Here is a 24,067-nt window from a genome sequence, read left to right on the forward strand (position 1 = left end):
TGCCCTGCTGCATGCAGGGAAGAACTTTGTTGGACTTTGTGGTGCTTTTTGGGCTGGAGCGCTGGGAATGCTCTATCTGTGTCCCTAGGCGCTTGGAAGCGCTTTTATTTTCCTTTAGCGCTCAGGAGCGCTTTATTTCTAACAGCCGATGCCCACCCGGCGTTTGCCCCGTCTATACAGCTACTGAATTCCTCTGGCAGGTGCCCACCCTGCCAGGGACATTGCCGGGGTCGTTGGCGGGTGCCCACCCCGCTTATTTGTCGTAATTTCGCGGCGGGTGCCCACCCCGCCGTATATTTCACATCGCGAGGGAGCCTACCCCTCTTATTGCCAAGTTTGGAAATCACCGCCGCGGCCGGGCTCACAGGAAGTCAGGCGGCCGAGGGCGGGCCTCCGGGACACCCAGGACCGGAAGTAGGAGGGCGGGAGCCTACCCCGCCTCCCACCGAGGACTCGCGTTTTTGTTGCAAGCCCCGGAGCCGGCAGGAGCCTACCCTGCGCCCCGGGGTACTGAGGAGAGTCACGAGGACGGCCGGAGCGGGAGCGGAGGGGGGCGCGAGGCACATTGTCGGTGCCTGCCCCCTCCGTGTCGAGAAGCAGCCCCAGAGTCCGCCGGCACCAGAAAGAGCAGAACGGAGACGACGCAGGAGTCCCCCAAGCAGCCGGTGAGTGTCTAGAGGGCTGGGGGGACTCCGCGCATGTGCTGGGGGTGCGGGGAGCCGTGCTCACGAGCCCCGTGAGGCTCCAACAGTGTCACATTGCTTCTCGAGCCCAGTGAGGCTCCAACGTTGTGGGGCATCGTTTGTTCAGAGCCGTGAAGGCTCCAACGCGGGCAGAGCGTTGTTGGGAGCGCGAGGTCGCTCCAAAGCGGGGCCCATTGTTATTTAGAGTCCGTAGGGACTCCAATACCTGGAGGGGGCATTGGTCTTTGTTTCTGAGCGTGAGACGCTCCAACGTGCTGACAGTGGTTCCGAGCCCACGAGGCTCCAACGAGGCCAGCAGTGGTTGCGCAGAGCGCTCAGAGCGCTCCAACGTTGGGGGCATTTCTCTTGGGATTGAGTGGCCCCAGGTGGCAGCGGGCCACTCCCACCTTGCCCCTCAAAGTTGTTTAGAGCCTGCGAGGCTCAGGGGGCCACAAGTGTGACATATTAGAGCCCAGGAGAGGCTCCAACCCCCCGCCATATTTGTTTAACAAGGCACAGTGGTGCCACAGCATCTCTCCAGTTGCCCAGCACTTAGTGTGCAACTGCCACGTTTAGGTGGTGCTTTGTGCGCGCTGGTTTGCGCAGCCTGCGCCGGCGCGCCCTGACTTTTCTGGACGCAGGGCGTCCTTGCCCCTACAAGGCCAGTTGGCCCAGGGACTGCCACAGATAGTGGCTAATGTGAGTTTTTGCGCTATTGTACCTTTCCTGCACCTCTGAATGTGGTTATGCGTCATGTGCTTTGCTTTACACCTCTGAATGTTATGCATCATGTGTTTATGTGCTTAGACCCCTACAGGTATTGTGATACTTAGGTGGTTGTTTTCTCCCTAACACAGGTGGTGCTAGTGAGGTCCTGATTCCCTGCGCAATATTTTCCTAAAGGTGGATATGGTTGCATAGGTGGTACTTACCTGATGCTAGTGTGATGACGCTGAGGTCATTATTGCGCCAGTAGTTACTGGTTGTGTGCTACATATGTTATTTTGTACTACAGTATTATTCCTATGTTCTAAAGAGTGCTAATTCCTGACAGGGGTCCATGTGGCCCTGTCCCCTGTATATATAATCCCTTGTAAATTCTGCCCGTGCCTGTTGGCACATTGTAGAGTGTGTGTTTTTATCTAATGTGTTGTGTATAATACAAAGGCTATTTTTATAGAATACCTTGTGTGGAGTTTCCTTTGTGGTGGGCCTTGGGTGTTGTTGCTGGGTGCGCGCGCAAACGCTTTACACATCGCCTCAGGGATAAGCCTGACTGCTCGTGCCAAGCTACCAAGGGGGTGAGCAGGGGTTATCTTTGGCGTGTAACTCCCCAGCCCTGACTAGAGTGGTGGTTTCTGTCTGGCTTTGGCGCAAGCCCTAGCCAACCAGAAATCCCATTGCTAACATTGGTGATCAGCGGTGGGATTTGGACTTGCGTTTGCGCTGTACCGCAGCGGCAACTGGCCGCACTACAAAGCTCTGCATTTAGATAAATCACATGGTATAGGGATTATTGTTTTAAAATTGTTTTTAATTGTCATTTCTTTGGAAATGTGGTTTTGTGCACTGTGAGTTAGGTGTCCCTAGCTCGGGAGGGTAGATCATCCCCCTAAGTGCATTGTGTTTTCTGGATTCACCAGAGGGTGGGATCCAGTGGTGGCAGCGTAATAGTGTCCAGTACATTTGTCCCCCGCCCTGCGCCCAGAGTTGGTACCTGTGTCACGTGGTGGTCAGGTTGAGGAATCAGGGGTGGTAGAAACTGCCTTACCAGTCCGAGGGGAGGGTTGTGTGTGGATGAAGGGTGTGTGGCACTAGGCAAGTGAGTGTGAGTTCTCTGGGTTAGAGAGCTTGCTGAATGTTTTTGTGAATTGTGTGCTCCTGTTAGGCTCAGACCCCTAGGTTCCCTGTGTGATCTTTTCTCTAGAAACGTCTGCCAGAATGGAGCCTGCTTGTGATCCCTATGAGCTAGCTTGGCGCCAGAGACAGGAGTTAGAAAGGTCCTGTACAGGGAGAGAGTCCAACACTCTGTACGAACTTCAGGACCACCTGGTCCTATGGCAAAAGGGTGCATGGGATCTTGAGCACAGTATGGAAAGGGCCCGGGCCTCACACCTGGAGGGTGGTGGGTCTGTGGGGAGCCCTGAAGAGTCAGAAGAGGAGGTAGAGGATGACAATACCTGGACGCCAGTAGAGAGTGAAGACCCCATAGGTAGGGAGTCCCTTGCTGGGTCCAGCGTAGGAGGCAGCGCCTCATCCCTTTCCCTGTCCCCAGAGGAGTGGGAAGATAGGAGGAAAGAAAGGGAGCACCAGCTGACGTTAGAAAAGCTCAGGTTGCAGCATGCCCAGGCTATGGCGCAGCTGGAGGTCAAAAGACAGATGGCGGAGGCTGAGAGGGCCTTTGCCAGAGAGAAACTAGCTCTGGAGGGTAGGTTATCCCCTGAGCGCAGTTGTGGTTTTCTGGACTCCCCAGGGAGGGTTGAGTCCAGTGGTAGCAGCCAGATAGATTCCAGTGTAGGAAATCCCAGTCTGGTACCTGTTCCCCAGGAGGAGGAGTTAAGGTTGAAATTCAGGGGCAGTAGGAAGCTGTCTCACCAGACTTGGGGCACGTTTGTGGGTAAATGTGAGGATGCACTGGATGATTGGTTAAGTGTAAACACGAAACGGGATTTTGATGGACTGTATGCTCTGGTTATCAAAGAACAGCTATGCAGTAGTTTTTATCCCGGGTTGCGCCAACACCTGTTGGGATGTGATGCCTTGGATCCTTGGACCCTGGCAAGAAAAGCAGACCGTTGGGAAGGGGTCCCAAGTTCTGATGAGGAATGGGAGAGTGATTCCAACAGTAGTGGTTCAGAGATCCTCCAGCCCAGCGTGGTGGAGGAGGCTCAGTGTAGCCCAGCTAGGTCCCAGGATAGCGAGGAGGGTGTAGGAGCTTACGGCCTGGCTCAGTGGAGCGGGAGTAAGTGGGTGACCGAGGGTCCCCAGACGCACGAAACCCTGCCTCAGGACTTGGATGGTTTCATGAGGGAACACCAAGTTGGGGACCTAGGCTGTCCTGTTAGTCCACTTGAGGAAGATCTCTTAGTGAGTGGAGGACCTGGAGCGCTTGTAAACAGGGCTCCTGTGGTTCTAGTGTCTGGCAGTACCGCTCCGGTAGGGAGGGTACAGGAGTCCAGTGTGAGGAGTGATTGGGGGATGAGTTTCCCAGTGGAAGAGCCTGTGGGTCAGGGACTACCCAGTTGGGCTAGGATCCCGTGTAGTGACCAGGGTGGCACCACTTCTGTTCTGGGGGATCTCCGCGCACTGTCAGGTGGACAGGGGACGGGAGATCAGCACCAGACAGACAGTCGCTTGACGTATGTGTCCTTTGATAGCCTCAGGGGGATGGAGTGGAAATCCCCAGAAGTCCTGGAGTGCCAGGCAATTATTCCACCAAAGGTTCTAGGCCGGAGGTTGGAAGGCCAGGTTCGGGATCAGCCTGACCTGAAGGGTGGGACGTCTGTAACCAGCGTCCCGACCAGTTCTTCTTCCAGAGGTACCGCCCCAGTTGGTAGGGAGCAGGGCTCTGGAAGGGGGTGCAGAGGGTGGGAGAGCCCACCTCTGCCCCCGGTACAACCTGAGGGGTTAAACCCTGGGTTGGAATGGCGTTCTAGGTGTACCCCTCGCCAGAGGAGGAGGAACCCTAGGAGAAGAGGTAGGGGGAGGAGAGCTTTCCCTGAGACTCCTGGTCCGCCTGAGGGTGTAGACCCTAGGCTGGAGAACCAGTGGCAGTCTAGTCCTGTCTTTCAGAGAGGAAGAGTGGAGAATGGCCGCTATGTGCCAGGGGTTACTACCCCCCACTCTGTGGTTAGGCAAAGACCAGTGGCACCTGGGTGGCCTAGGGCCTGGTCTTGGCCGCGGACAGCTTGGGAGTACCAGTGGGGTAGCCCAGTTGGTCCAGACAGTGGTATTAGAAAGAATTCCATGGGTTCACCATGGCGTAGAACCGGAGGGTGTCCCTGCAGTTGCGGGCCCGCGTCCGTGTTCTATCGCCCCAAGCAGGGAAGTCCATCACGGTGGTGATTGGTCTGCCCTGCGTTTTGGCTGGAAGGGGGTTGTGTTGGACTTGGCCCTTCTGGCAGGTTCACCCCTGGACTTTTTGGCTTTTTATTGGTGACTTGGTGTGGTAATTTTTTTGGTTTCTGCGCACTTTCCCTGTGTCCCAGGGTAAAGTGCGTGCGTGCTCTGAGTGCATGTGGTGAGATAGGCCTGCCCTCCCATAGGAATGCATGGGGAGTGTATGTGTCCCTAGTAGTTCCTGATGCGTGGGGTGGGCAGGCCCAAGTTTGGTATGTGCGGACTCGTGGGAGTGAATGCTGCGCGATGATGTGTGCGGCGTGCATGTACCTAGTGTGGAAGTGCCACTTCTAGAAGTGGGCACTTCTGTGTGCAGTGTGTCTGTCGCGTGATTGGCTGGTCGTGTCATGTGACGGGCTAGGGATTCCCCAGAGTCAGGATGAGTCACCCAGTGGTGAATGGGGAGATCAGCAGCTAGATGGGTGGGAGGAGTACACCTGGGTCCTGAATAGGACAGGGTTTTCCACACACAATGCTGGCCCCGCCCCCTGTGGTGCGACTGACGACCCTAGCCCTGCCAGTGAATAGAGTGAGGGGCTGAGCACATCAAGGGTGCTCCCCAACCAGCTGCGACTGGTTTTCCCCCTCACCCTGAACCCAGAACAAAGGGTTTGCCTGTATAAAAATGGGGCTGTGTCCCCACAGAAACTGTTCTCTGCCAGGATCTTACCTGAGGGGGGGCTGCTGCTGCTGGACCAGAGGACCGCCACCTGGACTACCTCCCTGCCTGGAGGCCCAGTGAGCTGGCTCTGGGTCCAGCCTTGCCCCCACCCCTGCCCTGCTGCATGCAGGGAAGAACTTTGTTGGACTTTGTGGTGCTTTTTGGGCTGGAGCGCTGGGAATGCTCTATCTGTGTCCCTAGGCGCTTGGAAGCGCTTTTATTTTCCTTTAGCGCTCAGGAGCGCTTTATTTCTTACAGCCGGTGCCCACCCGGCGTTTGCCCCGTCTATACAGCTACTGAATTCCTCTGGCAGGTGCCCACCCTGCCAGGGACATTGCCGGGGTCGTTGGCGGGTGCCCACCCCGCTTATTTGTCGTAATTTCGCGGCGGGTGCCCACCCCGCCGTATATTTCACATCGCGAGGGAGCCTACCCCTCTTATTGCCAAGTTTGGAAATCACAGCCGCGGCCGGGCTCACAGGAAGTCAGGCGGCCGAGGGCGGGCCTCCGGGACACCCAGGACCGGAAGTAGGAGGGCGGGAGCCTACCCCGCCTCCCACCGAGGACTCGCGTTTTTGTTGCAAGCCCCAGAGCCGGCAGGAGCCTACCCTGCGCCCCGGGGTACTGAGGAGAGTCACGAGGACGGCCGGAGCGGGAGCGGAGGGGGGGCGCGAGGCACATTGTCGGTGCCTGCCCCCTCCGTGTCGAGAAGCAGCCCCAGAGTCCGCCGGCACCAGAAAGAGCAGAACGGAGACGACGCAGGAGTCCCCCAAGCAGCCGGTGAGTGTCTAGAGGGCTGGGGGGACTCCGCGCATGTGCTGGAGGTGCGGGGAGCCGTGCTCACGAGCCCCGTGAGGCTCCAACAGTGTCACATTGCTTCTCGAGCCCAGTGAGGCTCCAACGTTGTGGGGCATCGTTTGTTCAGAGCCGTGAAGGCTCCAACGCGGGCAGAGCGTTGTTGGGAGCGCGAGGTCGCTCCAAAGCGGGGCCCATTGTTATTTAGAGTCCGTAGGGACTCCAATACCTGGAGGGGGCATTGGTCTTTGTTTCTGAGCGTGAGACGCTCCAACGTGCTGACAGTGGTTCCGAGCCCACGAGGCTCCAACGAGGCCAGCAGTGGTTGCGCAGAGCGCTCAGAGCGCTCCAACGTTGGGGGCATTTCTCTTGGGATTGAGTGGCCCCAGGTGGCAGCGGGCCACTCCCACCTTGCCCCTCAAAGTTGTTTAGAGCCTGCGAGGCTCAGGGGGCCACAAGTGTGACATATTAGAGCCCAGGAGAGGCTCCAACCCCCCGCCATATTTGTTTAACAAGGCACAGTGGTGCCACAGCATCTCTCCAGTTGCCCAGCACTTAGTGTGCAACTGCCACGTTTAGGTGGTGCTTTGTGCGCGCTGGTTTGCGCAGCCTGCGCCGGCGCGCCCTGACTTTTCTGGACGCAGGGCGTCCTTGCCCCTACAAGGCCAGTTGGCCCAGGGACTGCCACAGATAGTGGCTAATGTGAGTTTTTGCGCTATTGTACCTTTCCTGCACCTCTGAATGTGGTTATGCGTCATGTGCTTTGCTTTACACCTCTGAATGTTATGCATCATGTGTTTATGTGCTTAGACCCCTACAGGTATTGTGATACTTAGGTGGTTGTTTTCTCCCTAACACAGGTGGTGCTAGTGAGGTCCTGATTCCCTGCGCAATATTTTCCTAAAGGTGGATATGGTTGCGTAGGTGGTACTTACCTGATGCTAGTGTGATGATGCTGAGGTCATTATTGCGCCAGTAGTTACTGGTTGTGTGCTACATATGTTATTTTGTACTACAGTATTATTCCTATGTTCTAAAGAGTGCTAATTCCTGACAGGGGTCCATGTGGCCCTGTCCCCTGTATATATAATCCCTTGTAAACTCTGCCCGTGCCTGTTGGCACATTGTAGAGTGTGTGTTTTTATCTAATGTGTTGTGTATAATACAAAGGCTATTTTTATAGAATACCTTGTGTGGAGTTTCCTTTGTGGTGGGCCTTGGGTGTTGTTGCTGGGTGCGCGCGCAAACGCTTTACACATCGCCTCAGGGATAAGCCTGACTGCTCGTGCCAAGCTACCAAGGGGGTGAGCAGGGGTTATCTTTGGCGTGTAACTCCCCAGCCCTGACTAGAGTGGTGGTTTCTGTCTGGCTTTGGCGCAAGCCCTAGCCAACCAGAAATCCCATTGCTAACATTTAGTATATAGTTTGGTCCGCCCCTAGGGCCTAACGTGTATTGTGCCAATTTATTGTAATATTTGAAGTGTAACTTATGTGCTTTTACCTCTAGCCTCATAAAGAGACTAGTAGGGTGTGTTTAGGAATAAATACATATATTTTGTATATATATCTGGTGTGGTCTCCTTTCATTTAGCCACTCAAGAGATTATAAGGTAAAATACGCTGCTTTACACTCCTTCAAGACTTAGCCTGAAGGCTGCTCTCCACAGCTACCGCTAGGATAGCTTTCAATAAAGGTTTTCTTTAACCTATCATCAATAAGGGGTTGTTTAGACTGGTGCAAGGTGCCCTCTATAACTAGCTGACAGCATATACCAAGCCAACTTCTCACAAGCTCCAAGTAATGTCTGGGAATCTCCTTACAGTAAGGCCAGTTAGTGTGGTATTTCCTTACAGGTATGGCTCGATGGCTCCAAGTAATGTCTGGGTGTCTCCTTACAGAAAGGCCAGTTAGTGTGGTATTTCCTTACAGTAATGGCTCGATAGCTCCAAGTAATGTCTGGGTATCCCCTTACAGTAATGGCTGCCTGTACACGTCACTGCCAGTAATGGCTCGATAGCTCCAAGTAATGTCTGGGTATGTCCTTACAGTAATGGCTGCCTGTGCATGTCACTGCTAGTAATGTCTGGGTATCCCCTTACAGTAATGGCTGCCTGTACACGTCACTGCCATTAATGGCTCGATAGCTCCAAGTAATGTCTGGGTATCCCCTTACAGTAATGGCTGCCTGTACACGTCACTGCCAGTAATGGCTCGATAGCTCCAAGTAATGCCTGGCTGTCTCCTTACAGTAATGGTTGCCTGTACCTCACTACCAGTAATGTCTGGGTATCTCCTTAATGTAATGGCGGCGTGTCTCCTCCCAATAATGGGTGGGTGTTTCCCTCAGTGACGGCCAGTATCTACCACCAGTGATGGCTGCTCTGTCTTCTTTAGCCCAATTGATGACCGTCTGATGGCAACATTTTTGCACCTCAACGCAATGCATCCCAGCGCCCTGGTTTTTCCCTCTAGGCGCTAGCTCTTGGCACAAGTTTCCAGGTCTGCACCCCAACAAGAGCAGTGAAGGGTTCAGGGTGTAGGCCTCCTAATGCAGTGGGCAGTCAGTGATGTAGCTCTGGTGGCAAAGACTGTAAGTAGGTAAACGGGGCTCATTCCACCTTGTTGGGTAGTAAATGGCAGCCATAACTGGGGTCCATAAGGCCCCAACACTCCTGGGGGCTTGTTTACAAGCCTCTTGCACCACTTTTATGTCATTTTTCCCACATTAAAAATGACGCAAAAGTGGCGCAAGGCGCTTGTAAATCTGCCCCCTGGTCTCTGGTGCCACTGCACCTGCTACCCTATTAACAGCTCCACCCCTATTAGCAGGGATGACCCAGCACTCCTTGGTTCACAGACCTCGGTACTGCCCCTCTTGCTGGACGCCTCAGCGCTATCCCAGCTCTCCAAGCCACAGCAGCATATTGAGCCCATCCAGAGCTCAGTGGGGCGAAGGTGATTTTCAGCCTCGTACACCAGGGGCAGTCTCCTGCCTGCCCTAGGTACTGAAAAGTACCTTTGTAAGAAATTGGGAGTATTATTTGAGGAGGACGCGAACCCGCCTCAAATAATAATCACAATCATTGTGAGGGTGAACCGCCAACTTCCCTTCAGAAATCTGTGCTTAACCCTCCTGGTAGCTTGGCACGAGGCAGCCAGGCTGAACTGAGAGGCAAAGTTTATGCGGAAGTCAAACAGCGGTGAAGTCGAAATGCTCAAAAAGAAATATTCCAAAACTTATTAAAAATATTGAGTCAAATATATTAAACAAAATGACAGAAATCCAATAGGAGGAACTGGAGTTACAATTTGTTTTATGGTTTTAGTAAAAATAGAGCAAAGAACCTCAAAGTGCCAATAATAGTGTATAGTTGTGGTAGAAATAGGCCTAGATGCGATTTGACACTGGCCGCAAGGGAGCCCAGTCAGATACACCAACCAAGTTTGTCCTGGTCAAAGATTTTACCATCTGACTTTAATCTTTTGAGCCCCAATCACCCACAGAAGTACACTTAAAAAGCCCCACTGGACCTCAGGGTAAGCATTTAGAGACATGCAGGTAGAGGCCTCAGCAGGGTCCAGTCCCGATCAGCTGGGCAATGGGAAGAAAAGGCCTCTTGCAGTTCGGTTTGCCCCCGTTGCTTTAAGAGGAGGTCAGCCTGGACGACCATTGCTGTCTGCTTCTTTGTCCTTGGTACAAGAGGGAGAACAGGTCCAGGCGTTAAGGCTCTTTTCTAATCACAGGCAGCAAGGCAGTCCTTCTTCTGTCCTTCTCAGGTCCAGAGGGTGTTATGATGAGAGATTCTGGGGTTGCCACTTTTATACCTAGTGCCAGCCTGTGGTGGAGGGCAATCCCTTTATCTACCCCCAAGTCAGCTCTTCCCCTCCCTCTGGGTTTGGTCCCACTCTGTTTAGAGCAACAAAGGAGAGGCAGGCCTAGATGTGAGCTACATCTGCCAGTGGAAGGGTAGGCGCACGTTGGTGTCAGGAAGGGGCTGTATACAGCCTGAAGGTGCCCTTTGAAGCTCAGGCAGAGTTAGGTAAAGCCCACCAGGCCATTCGGCCCAGAAGAGGAAAGCCCCTTCCCAACGTCCTTTGTCGACTGTCTGGGAGCAATAAACATCTCACCCCATGGGATCATTCGCAGTCAGGGGGCAGGATCCTGGCATATAAGCCCAGGGCCGGCTTTAGCGCTGGTGGCACCCTGTGAGACAATGTTTGTTGGCGCCACCCCCAATGACCACCTCCACCACGGATTCTCTCACTAGCACCCTTTAACAGTGACCAAGTCTCCATAACCACACTCTCTCAGATGCATTGAATTAGTTATGTAGCGCCACTAATACCAGTGTAGGGTGTCCGAGCACTTTGCATCACACACACATTACACAGAGTAATCAATCATACGTGTGTAAATCAGTGTATAGGAAATGTTACATAAGCCGAAGGACTAAAAGTGCAGGAGTCACATGTCATCCATACTGGTAGGCAGTATAGTTTAAGAGTGCTTGGTGTGGAGAAGCACAAACGCAGAGTCGAAAAAGAAACAGCATAGTTGGGAGTTTTCTTTAATAATAAGAATCGATTTCTAGCCAAATTAACCCTTTTTGCAACATTAATCAATGTTCTAATAATGTATACTTTGCAGTGTGTATGCAGTTCTAGGATGAAAGTTAATAGCTCACTATTCTATATTTGGACTTTAAGTTATAAAATGCAAGTAACAAAAAAGATGTCTCTTTTGAAAGCAGTAACCTGCTGATCTGTTTACATCATATGTACTCTGTAATCTACTTGGTACACGTTCTTTGCAGCAGGCACATTAACCCTCTGCACTAACTTCACCTAAGTCAAAACCTCAACTATACAAAATGCTCATCTCTCTCCAGGAAGATAATTAATCACACGAGTTATCTTGACATTTATGTGAGGCCTGGAAACGTTCCAGCAGGTGCTTCAAAAGCATAATAAACTTTCAAACACGGCGCCCCCAGGAAGCCAGCACCCGGTGCGGTGGCACCGTTCGCACCGCCCTAAAGCCGGCCCTGTATAAGTCCATTGGGTTTAGGAAGCGAAATGGAAACTTCCTAAAACTGACATTTCAAATATAATAATATCAAATCCAATGTAACCATTAAGATAGATTTTGAATTATTATTAAAGAGGGTCCTTGAATGATGGTTCTAGCTGCTCCCAAGCTGAAGTTATGATTATACGTTGTTATCTTGTAATCCAGTGTTTTCCTGTGGTAGAGCTAATCTTGTTACAGTAAAAGGGACTCTGAGAATTTTTACTGTCAGGACACGTAAAACATTAATTATAACGACCCAACTTTTTTTAATTACTGTGCACCCTGCGCTATGGGCATTCAGGAGCTGCCGTAGGGGTGACCTATAAGTATTATAAAAGAAGGTGTAGGCCTGCTATAGGGTTTATTTTGCAATGTAGAATTGGCAGTTACATACAGGAGCAGCCTGGACACGTGTTTTGAAGGGTTACTGTCCCGGAGGGCACAGTGGAGCCGTATGTATGAAATTACCATTTTGCATTTCCTAAATAGCGAATCCCAACAAATCACTATTTAGGAAACGCAAAATGGAATCTACAAAAATTGCAATTTCCTAATAGTGATTCCTGTGGAGTTTGAAATCACTATTAGGAAATCCTAATTTAGGAAATGCAAAACCATCAATACCTATGGCCCTTTGCCCCCCCCTTAAATAACAATCAAATGTAAGCGGCGCTCGTATAAAGCGCTTCTATGCCTTCGGGGCATGTGCGCGCTCCATGGCACTTTAAAAAAAGCTATTTGGGGTGCATTTTTAAATTGTAAATGGTTACCATTGGATCAGATCTGATGCTAATAGCATTTCCTAAATGCCCATTTCGCATTTAGGAAATGCTTTGTACATGTGCTTAGGAAATCGCAAATATGAAATCTCTATTTGCGATCTCCTATTTTGGACTTCACAAAATGCGATTTCTAAGCGGTGGAAATCACATTTTGCCACTGTACATATGCATTTGTAGTTTAGGAAAAGCAATTTGGAATTTGTTAACTGCCTAAAATTGCGATTCGGCCCATTAAGAAATGCTAAATCCTTATATACATATGGCCCAATGAAGGCTGAAGCCCACTGGTAGCATTTAACTTATAGGCCCTCGGACCATACAGTACTATACACTAGGGACTTAAAAATAAATTAAATGTGCCGATTAGGTGTATGCCAATCTTACCAGGTTTAACAGGGAGGGCTCAAGCCCTTTACTACTGGCCGGCAGAAGTGAAGTGTGCAGGGTCCTTTTGCCAACAAAAACAGGTTCAGTCACAGCAGGCAAAAATCTTGGGTGACCCTGCTAAAGGGCACATTTCCAACAACCCTGGCTCAGGAGGAGCCTGGCACAGGTGGTATTGGGGCTCCCTTCAGCACCCCCTCTCCCTTAGCCTGTACTGTTTGTGAGTCTCCAGGGTAAAATGTTGTCCATCCTGAAGAGATCACAACATCTCAGAGTGCCCTCCGCCAGGCTAGGTGGATAGAAGCCTGACCTTTGGATACAGACCCTTTAGTACTGAGAGGGTGGGGCTAGGGGGGGGTCAAGGCACAAGGACTGCTGATGCATGGGGTCAGATTGTCAAGGGGTGGCTTCTTGTCAACTCATGATGTTTAGCTGTTTGCCGTGCACCACAGCCTTGAAAGTGTTCCATGAACACAATTAAACGGACCTGGCACTGGGCTAATGCAAGTATCGCAGAAATAATTTCCTTTGGAGAATATATAACCCTATGTATCCTATATGTTTTGTCTATACCATTCAATCACAGTCACTTACACACTGCATACATTGGAAGTGAGACCATATATCCCCATCAGATAATCATGACAACTTAAATTGTAAAAAAGTACAAATTGATTTATTGGTTAAAAGATTCCTAGAATACACAATTTAAAAAAAGACAACTGGCATAATACATAGTGTTGTTGGTGTCTTACAATCAATGGCGAAAAAACCCTTGGGCAAATATTAATTACACATTAAAAAACAACAATCCAGATAAAAAAGAGAGTACATATCAGAGACAAAATACACTAATTAACAATATACACATCCGTGGTAGAACAGTTTTAAGGGCTGGTGCCTGGTACTATTACATTTATAAAATACTCTCTGGCCATAGCGACTTGACGGATTATGTACTTTTCAATAAGGCGTCGACGCGTTTTGATGGATTCTTATAACACCATCTTTTTCAAGACAAAAATTAGACTCTCAAAAAACATGTTTTAGATAAACATTTGATCAATTAAAAAACCTGTTGAATAAAACACAAATGTCAATCAGCAAACTTGGGAAATAGCGTAGTTTGAATTATCAGAATATTCAAGACAATCTTTAAACATAGTCTCCTCTACTCGACATTCGATGGTACCGTTTTTATGTCTGACAGTCAAAGATTCATCATTCTAGAGAAATCTAGTTCAAAAATTATACTATTTAGGTGCCCGAGCTGTGCCTCGCATCCCGAAAAAAATGTTTGCCCATAATAATATAACATTTGCTTAATGCGCAGCGAGTCATTCCAGAAGAAATGTTTGCCCATTATTATTTCACAGTAGATTAATAAACAGTGTACATCTCCCAATAATAAATGCTTATCAGTAGGTATATATGTCACTCTATCCACCATTTACACTCACACCTTCGTACATTCATGTATCTCTAGGACCATCACGCGACCTACTTCTACTGGCGGCATGTGACCACCTCTCTCAGTCTCCTATCACGTGACCTACTTCCACTGGTGGCAAGTGGCCACCTCTCTCAGTCTCGTATCACGTGATCTACTTCCAATGGCAGCATGTGACCACCTCTCTCAGTCTCGTATCACGTGATCTACTTCCAATGGCGGCATGTGACCACCTCTATCAGTCTCATACTTCCACTGGCGGCATGTGACCACCTCTCTCAGTCTCGTATCACGTGATCTACTTCCAATGGCGGCATGTGACCACCTCTATCAGTCTCATACTTCCACTGGCGACATGTGACCACCTCTCTCAGTCTCGTATCACGTGATCTACTTCCAATGGCGGCATGTGACCACCTCTATCAGTCTCATACTTCCACTGGCGACATGTGACCACCTCTCTCAGTCTCGTATCACGTGATCTACTTCCAATGGCGGCATGTGACCACCTCTATCAGTCTCATACTTCCACTGGCGGCATGTGACCACCTCTCTCAGTCTCGTATCACGTGATCTACTTCCAATGCGTTACAACAAACAAATGATGGACGGAATGCTGACAATGCATATATTCTCCCCCAGTCAAGAGATCTGGGTTAAATCCATCGTTCTTTTGCCCACTACACCACCCCAGTTCAGACATGGCCATATGCAAATCAGTCTTGACCCTGTGCCTCATGGGAACAGTCCAGCCCGAACTGCCAAGCCATGTCTTCCCTGGACCGGAATCAAGCATCCTAGGACCGGTTTCTGGCTATCAGCCGTCATCAGCCAGGATAGCTTGACTCCAGTGGCGTAGTGAGCACGGGTCCCACGTCTGGGAATACCCATCCCACTTAGGGCGAAAAGCGTTACAACAAACAAATGATGGACGGAATGCTGACAATGCATACATTCTCCCCCAGTCAAGAGATCTGGGTTAAATCCATCGTTCTTTTGCCCACTACACCACCCCAGTTCAGACATGGCCATATGCAAATCAGTCTTGACCCTGTGCCTCATGGGAACAGTCCAGCCCGAACTGCCAAGCCATGTCTTCCCTGGACCGGAATCAAGCATCCTAGGACCGGTTTCTGGCTATCAGCCGTCATCAGCCAGGATAGCTTGACTCCAGTGGCGTAGTGAGCACGGGTCCCACGTCTGGGAATACCCATCCCACTTAGGGCGAAAAGCGTTACAACAAACAAATGATGGACGGAATGCTGACAATGCATACATTCTCTCCCAGTCAAGAGATCTGGGTTAAATCCATCGTTCTTTTGCCCACTACACCACCCCAGTTCAGACATGGCCATATGCAAATCAGTCTTGACCCTGTGCCTCATGGGAACAGTCCAGCCCGAACTGCCAAGCCATGTCTTCCCTGGACCGGAATCAAGCATCCTAGGACCGGTTTCTGGCTATCAGCCGTCATCAGCCAGGATAGCTTGACTCCAGTGGCGTAGTGAGCACGGGTCCCACGTCTGGGAATACCCATCCCACTTAGGGCGAAAAGCGTTACAACAAACAAATGATGGACGGAATGCTGACAATGCATACATTCTCCCCCAGTCAAGAGATCTGGGTTAAATCCATCGTTCTTTTGCCCACTACACCACCCCAGTTCAGACATGGCCATATGCAAATCAGTCTTGACCCTGTGCCTCATGGGAACAGTCCAGCCCGAACTGCCAAGCCATGTCTTCCCTGGACCGGAATCAAGCATCCTAGGACCGGTTTCTGGCTATCAGCCGTCATCAGCCAGGATAGCTTGACTCCAGTGGCGTAGTGAGCACGGGTCCCACGTCTGGGAATACCCATCCCACTTGGTGCGAAAAGCAGTTCGGGCTGGACTGTTCCCATGGGGCACAGGGTCAAGACTGATTTGCATATGGCTGGGTTCGAACTGGAATGGCATGGTGAGCCAAAAAACGATGGATTTAGGCCCAGATCTCTGTACTGGGGTGAATGTATGACATTGTTCTGCGTTCTGTCCATCAATTGTTGTTTTTGCATTTGTCACCCCGAGTGGGAAGGGTATGCTCAGACGTGAGTCCCGTGCTCTCCATGCCACTGGAATCAAGCTATCCTGGCTGACGAGGGCTGATAGCCCGAAACCGGTCCTAGGATGCTTGTTTCCAGTCCAGGGAGGACCTGGCTTGGCAGTTCGGGCTGGACTGTTCCCATGGGGCACAGGGTCAAGACTGATTTGCATATGGCTGGGTTCGAACTGGAATGGCATGGTGAGCAAAAAAACGATGGATTTAGGCCCAGATCTCTGTACTGGGGTGAATGTATGACATTGTTCTGCGTTCTGTCCATCAATTGTTGTTTTTGCATTTGTCACCCCGAGTGGGAAGGGTATGCTCAGACGTGAGTCCCGTGCTTCCATGCCACTGGAATCAAGCTATCCTGGCTGACGAGGGCTGATAGCCCGAAACCGGTCCTAGGATGCTTGTTTCCAGTCCAGGAAGGACCTGGCTTGGCAGTTCGGGCTGGACTGTTCCCATGGGGCACAGGGTCAAGACTGATTTGCATATGGCTGGGTTCGAACTGGAATGGCATGGTGAGCAAAAAAACGATGGATTTAGGCCCAGATCTCTGTACTGGGGTGAATGTATGACATTGTTCTGCGTTCTGTCCATCAATTGTTGTTTTTGCATTCTTCCAATGGCGGCATGTGACCACCTCTCTCAGTCTCCTATCACGTGATCTACTTCCACTGGCGGCATGTGACCACCTCTCTCAGTCTCCTATCACGTGACCTACTTCCACTGGTGGCAAGTGGCCACCTCTCTCAGTCTCGTATCACGTGATCTACTTCCACTGGCAGCATGTGACCACCTCTCTCAGTCTCCTATCACGTGACCTACTTCCACTGGCAGCATGTGACCACCTCTCTCAGTCTCGTATCACATGATCTACTTCCACTGGCGGCATGTGAGCACCTCTATCAGTCTCATACTTCCACTGGCGGCATGTGACCACCTCTCTCAGTCTCATATCACGTGATCTACTTCCACTGGCGGCATGTGACCACCTCTCTCAGTCTCTTAAGATCATTTTTTAGAGCAGACCTCACCTCTCAGTAAGGATGGTGGCTGCTCCCTTAGCCCGAAGCATACACTTCACGGGTAATTGGGGTCGATACCTCCTGCTTCCTATAGGGATTGTAGTTCTAATGCACCAGGAACAGAGATCTTTGTGTCCATCCTGCAGCTTACTGATTCTAACCCCGGCAGGCCTGACTCGGCCCTTTAGCCTTACCAGGCCGATGAGTGCTCTGATAATAACGCCCGAGTTCTGGGATGTACTGTCACAAAAGAAATGCTTTGTTACTATCGGTAACTCACCGCTCTGACTAGCAAGAGTTGAAAGAAAACTGGTTATGTCCAGGTGGAGGGGGCTGGTGCAGCAGCGCTGCCTGTCGGCTTTGACTGAACGCACAGCTGCAGAAAGGGGTGTGAGGGGAAAGACAGGGAAGGTGGTGGGGCTGGTGCAGCAGCGCTGCCTGTCGGCTTTGACAGGAATCCCAGCTGCAGCAAGGGTTGGGAGGGGAAAGACAGAGAAGGTGGTGGGGCTGGTGCAGCAGCGCTGCCTTTCGGCTTTAACAGGACCCCCAGCTGCAGCAAGGGGTGGGGGGATAAAGACAGGGAAGGTGGTGGGGCTGGTGCAGCAGCGCTGCCTGTCGGCTTTAACAGGACCCCCAGCTGCAGCAAGGGGTGGGGGGATAAAGACAGGGAAGGTGGTGGGGCTGGTGCAGCAGCGCTGCCTGTCGGCTTTGACAGGAATCCCAGCTGCAGCAAGGGTTGGGAGGGGAAAGACAGAGAAGGTGGTGGGGCTGGTGCAGCAGAGCTGCCTGTCGGCTTTAACAGGACCCCCAGCTGCAGCAAGGGGTGGGGGGATAAAGACAGGGAAGGTGGTGGGGCTGGTGCAGCAGCGCTGCCTGTCGGCTTTGACAGGAATCCCAGCTGCAGCAAGGGGTGGGGGGATAAAGACAGGGAAGGTGGTGGGGCTGGTGCAGCAGCGCTGCCTGTCGGCTTTGACAGGAATCCCAGCTGCAGCAAGGGTTGGGAGGGGAAAGACAGAGAAGGTGGTGGGGCTGGTGCAGCAGAGCTGCCTTTCGGCTTTGACTGAAAGCACAGCTGCAGCAAGGGGTGAGGAGGAGAAAGACAGAGAAGGTGGTGGAGCTGGTGCAGCAGCGCTGCCTGCCGGCTTTGTCTGAAATCCCAGCTGCAGAAAGGGGTGTGAGGGGAAAGACAGGGAAGGTGGTGGGGCTGGTGCAGCAGCTCTGCCTGTCGGCTTTGTCTGAAATCCCAGCTGCAGAAAGGGGTGTGAGGGGAAAGACAGGGAAGGTGGTGGGGCTGGTGCAGCAGCTCTGCCTGTCGGCTTTGACTGAACGCACAGCTGCAGAAAGGGGTGTGAGGGGAAAGACAGGGAAGGTGGTGGGGCTGGTGCAGCAGCGCTGCCTGTCGGCTTTGACTGAAAGCACAGCTGCTGCAAGGGGTGGGAGGAGAAAGACAGGGAAGGTGGTGGGGCTGGTGCAGCAGCGCTGCCTGTCGGCTTTAACTGAAATCCCAGCTGCAGCAAGGGGTGTGAGGGGAAAGACAGAGAAGGTGGTGGGGCTGGTGCAGCAGAGCTGCCTTTCGGCTTTAACAGGACCCCCAGCTGCAGCAAGGGGCGGGGGGATAAAGACAGGGAAGGTGGTGGGGCTGGTGCAGCAGCGCTGCCTGTCGGCTTTAACAGGACCCCCAGCTGCAGCAAGGGGTGGGGGGATAAAGACAGGGAAGGTGGTGGGGCTGGTGCAGCAGCGCTGCCTGTCGGCTTTGACAGGAATCCCAGCTGCAGCAAGGGTTGGGAGGGGAAAGACAGGGAAGGTGGTGGGGCTGGTGCAGCAGCGCTGCCTGTCGGCTTTGACAGGAATCCCAGCTGCAGCAAGGGTTGGGAGGGGAAAGACAGGGAAGGTGGTGGGGCTGGTGCAGCAGAGCTGCCTTTCGGCTTTGACTGAAAGCACAGCTGCAGCAAGGGGTGAGGAGGAGAAAGACAGAGAAGCTGGTGGGGCTGGTGCAGCAGCGCTGCCTGTCGGCTTTGACAGGAATCCCAGCTGCAGCAAGGGTTGGGAGGGGAAAGACAGGGAAGGTGGTGGGGCTGGTGCAGCCGCGCTGCCTGTCGGCTTTGACTGAAAGCACAGCTGCAGCAAGGGTTGGGAGGGGAAAGACAGGGAAGGTGGTGGGGCTGGTGCAGCAACTCTGCCTGTCGGCTTTGACTGAAAGCACAGCTGCAGCAAGGGGTGTGAGGGGAAAGACAGGGAAGGTGGTGAGGGTGGTGCAGCAGCGCTGCCTGTCGGCTTTGACTGAAAGCACAGCTGCAGCAAGGGGTGAGGAGGAGAAAGACAGAGAAGCTGGTGGGGCTGGTGCAGCAGCGCTGCCTGTCGGCTTTGACAGGAATCCCAGTTGCAGCAAGGGGTGAGGAGGAGAAAGACAGAGAAGGTGGTGGGCTGGTGCAGCAGTGCTGCCTGTCGGCTTTGACAGGACCCCCAGCTGCAGCAAGGGTTGGGAGGGGAAAGACAGGGAAGGTGGTGGGGCTGGTGCAGCAACTCTGCCTGTCGGCTTTGACTGAAAGCACAGCTGCCGCAAGGGGTGGGAGGGGAAAGACAGGGAAGGTGGTGGGGCTGGTGCAGCAGCGCTGCCTGTCGGCTTTGACTGAAAACACAGCTGCAGCAAGGGTTGGGAGGGGAAAGACAGGGAAGGTGGTGGGGCTGGTGCAGCAGCGCTGCCTGTCGGCTTTGACAGGAATTCCAGCTGCAGCAAGGGGTGAGGAGGAGAAAGACAGAGAAGGTGGTGGGCTGGTGCAGCAGCGCTGCCTGTCGGCTTTGACAGGACCCCCAGCTGCAGCAAGGGTTGGGAGGGGAAAGACAGGGAAGGTGGTGGGGCTGGTGCAGCAACTCTGCCTGTCGGCTTTGACTGAAAGCACAGCTGCCTCAAGGGGTGAGGAGGAGAATGACAGAGAAGGTGGTGGGCTGGTGCAGCAGCGCTGCCTGTCGGCTTTGACAGGAATCCCAGCTGCAGCAAAGGGTGGGAGGGGAAAGAGAGGGAAGGTGGTGGGGCTGGAGCAGCAGCACTGCCTGTCGGCTTTGACTGAAAGCACAGCTGCAGCAAGGGGTGGGAGGGGAAAGACAGGGAAGGTGGTGAGGCTGGTGCAGCAGCGCTGCCTGTCGGCTTTGTCTGAAAGCACAGCTGCAGCAAGGGGTGGGAGGGGAACGACAGGGAAGGTGGTGGGGCTGGTGCAGCAGCGCTGCCTGTCGGCTTTGACTGAAAGCACAGCTGCAGCAAGGGGTGAGGAGGAGAAAGACAGAGAAGCTGGTGGGGCTGGTGCAGCAGCGCTGCCTGTCGGCTTTGACTGAAAGCACAGCTGCAGCAAGGGGTGAGGAGGAGAAAGACAGAGAAGCTGGTGGGGCTGGTGCAGCAGCGCTGCCTGTCGGCTTTGACTGAAAGCACAGCTGCCTCAAGGGGTGAGGAGGAGAAAGACAGAGAAGGTGGTGGGGCTGGTGCAGCAGCGCTGCCTGTCGGCTTTGACTGAACGCACGGCTGCAGCAAGGGGTGTGAGGGGAAAGACAGAGAAGGTGGTGGGGCTGGTGCAGCAGCGCTGCCTGTCGGCTTTGACTGAAAGCACAGCTGCAGCAAGGGGTGAGGAGGAGAAAGACAGAGAAGGTGGTGGGCTGGTGCAGCAGCGCTGCCTGTCGGCTTTGTCTGAAATCCCAGCTGCAGCAAGGGGTGAGGAGGAGAAAGACAGAGAAGGTGGTGGGCTGGTGCAGCAGCGCTGCCTGTCGGCTTTGACAGGAATCCCAGCTGCAGCAAGGGGTGGGAGGGGAAAGACAGGGAAGGTGGTGGGGCTGGTGCAGCAGCACTGCCTGTCGGCTTTGACTGAAAGCACAGCTGCAGCAAGGGGTGTGAGGGGAAAGTCAGGGAAGGTGGTGAGGCTGGTGCAGCAGCGCTGCCTGTCGGCTTTGTCTGAAAGCACAGCTGCAGCAAGGGGTGGGAGGGGAACGACAGGGAAGGTGGTGGGGCTGGTGCAGCAGCGCTGCCTGTCGGCTTTGTCTGAAATCCCAGCTGCAGCAAGGGGTGGGAGGGGAAAGACAGGGAAGGTGGTGGGGCTGGTGCAGCAGAGCTGCCTTTTGGCTTTAACAGGACCCCCGGCTGCAGCAAGGGGCGGGGGGATAAAGACAGGGAAGGTGGCGGGGCTGGTGTAGCAGCGCTGCCTTTCGGCTTTAACAGGACCCCCAGCTGCAGCAAGGGGTGGGGGGATAAAGACAGGGAAGGTGGTGGGGCTGGTGCAGCAGCGCTGCCTGTCGGCTTTAACAGGACCCCCAGCTGCAGCAAGGGGTGGGGGATAAAGACAGGGAAGGTGGTGGGGCTGGTGCAGCAGCTCTGCCTGTCGGCTTTGACAGGAATCCCAGCTGCAGCAAGGGTTGGGAGGGGAAAGACAGAGAAGGTGGTGGGGCTGGTGCAGCAGCGCTGCCTGTCGGCTTTGACTGAACGCACGGCTGCAGCAAGTGGTGTGAGGGGAAAGACAGGGAAGGTGGTGGGGCTGGTGCAGCAGCGCTGCCTGTCGGCTTTGACTGAAAGCACAGCTGCAGCAAGGGGGGGGGGGGATAAAGACAAGGAAGGTGGCGGGGTCTGGTGCAGCAGCGCTGCCTGTCGGCTTTGACAGGAATCCCAGCTGCAGCAAGGGGTGGGGCCCGGGGGATAAAGACAGGGGCGACGGGGGGGGGGGGGGGGGGGCTGGCTAAGGATGATATTAATTATAGATGGGTAAAGAGTGAATTACAGGCTGTTTTACCCTCCGGCTCTGAGTGACTTTATAGATACTGCATCCCTTCTCGCTGTCTGTTTGATGTGACGCGAAGACACTCCCAGAATTCACTGCTACCCCTCTATATGTCTATATATTACTGCTGTGTTTATCTCTTTCTGTAGACAACAACCTAATGCAATAAAACCTACAAAAGGCCCCTCTCCCCCGCCACCAGCCGGTAATTACCGACGCGCTGGGAGGTGTCTCGGTTAATGAAACACAGTCCGTCCCTGGGGGCCGGCGCGCGCGGGGGCATGAATAATTTCATAATTACACAGCTCAACGTGTGCTTAATTACTTAAATGAATACTTCAATATCGGGCCTCGAGAGCCGGGCGCGCTTGACTGCGTCGCTAATAACAAGGGGGGCGGCGACGCCTCGTGTCTCCTGGAAATAACTGAAAAACAGGAACAAAAATCACATTTTAATACCCAGATATGAAATCTCGCCAGATGTTCAGGGACAGTGACAAGGCGGAGGTCTCCAGGCGTGGACTGGGGGGCAGTGGGAGCCCTGGGCCCAGGAGGTGATACTAAAGACGACGTGGGTGTGAAGGGTGCAGCAGGTGCAGTGCACCGAGTCCAGCACAGTGAAAAGGCGGAGGTCACCAGGCGTGGACTGTGGGGCAGTGGGGGCTCTGTGCCCAGGACGTCGTACTAACGGGGGCGTGGGTGTGAATGGTGCAGCAGGTGCAGTGCACCGGTGTCCACGCACAGTGAAAAGGCGGAGGTCTCCAGGCGTAGACTGTGGGGCAGTGGGAGCCCTAGGCCCAGGAGGTGATACTAACGGGGGCGTGTGTGTGAAGGTTCAGCAGGTGCAGTGCACCGGGCGCCGGGGCACTGGAAAGGCGGAGATAACTAGGCCAAAGACGAAACAATATACCGGAAATCGAACGGCCTGGGCCAAGGAAGTGATACTACCAGAGGCACTGCTGCTTTGGTGCAGCAGTTGCAGTGCACCGGGGTGCAGGCACATGGGAAAGGCTGAGGTCATAAGTCCGGGACGGAGTATTTTATCGGAGCCCTGCGGCCAGCAGGTCATAATAGTAATTGGAGTAAAGCTGTCATTGGTGCAGCCGGTGCAGTGGCACCGAGGCCCAGGGAGATCCCGTCTGGGTTCCAAAAAGTGTGTGTGGGACTGAGAACGTCGTGGGCCCACGGCAAATTTATCATTAGTGCAACACGGGATAGGACAGGGTGGGCGACCTCCATGAAGGTTGATGCATTGGCTGGAGTGCAGCATGAACTGAGGCTGGAGGGACTGGACAGGGTGGACAGCCTCCATGGAGGTTGATGCATTGGCTGGTACTAAGCATGAACCCATGCTGGCGGGACAGGGAGGGCAGACTCCATGGAGGTTGATGCATTGGCTGGTATGGAGCATGAACCCATGCTGGCGGGACAGGGAGGGCAGACTCCATGGAGGTTGATGCATTGGCTGGTACTAAGCATGAGCCCATACTGGTGGGACTGGACAGGGTGGACAGCCTCCATGGAGGTTGATGCATTGGCTGGTACAAGGCATGAACCCATGCTGGCGGGACAGGGAGGGCAGACTCCATGGAGGTTGATGCATTGGCTGGTACGGAGCATGAACCCATGCTGGCGGGACAGGGAGGGCAGCCTCCATGGAGGTTGATGCATTGGCTGGTATGGAGCATGAACCCATGCTGGCGGGACATGGAGGGCAGCCTCCATGGAGGTTGATGCATTGGCTGGTACGGAGCATGAACCCATGCTGGCGGGACAGGGAGGGCAGCCTCCATGGAGGTTGATGCATTGGCTGGTACGGAGCATGAACCCATACTGGTGGGACTGGACAGGGTGGGCGGCCTCCATCCATAGTGGATGATACGTTGGCTGGAGTGCAGCATGAACCGAGGCTGAAGGGACAGGACAGGAAAGGCAGCCTCCATGGATGTTGACCCATTGGCTGAAACGGAGCATGAACCCAGGCTGGTGGGGCTGGGAGGGCAGCCTCCATGGAGGTTAATACATTGGCATTGGCTGGTATGGAGCATGAACCCATGCTGGTGGGACAGGGATGACAGCCTCCATGGAGGTTGATGCATTGGCTGATACGGAGCATGAACCCATGCTGGCGGGACAGGGAGGGCAGCCTCCTTGGAGGTTGACTCAGGGGCTGGTACGGAGCATGAACCCAGGCTGGTGAGGCAGGGAGGGCAGCCTCCAGGGAGGTTGATGCATTGGCAGATACGGAGCATGAAC

Source organism: Triturus cristatus, chromosome 9 (assembly GCF_964204655.1).
Source record: "Triturus cristatus chromosome 9, aTriCri1.1, whole genome shotgun sequence".
NCBI classification, from domain to species: domain Eukaryota; kingdom Metazoa; phylum Chordata; class Amphibia; order Caudata; family Salamandridae; genus Triturus; species Triturus cristatus.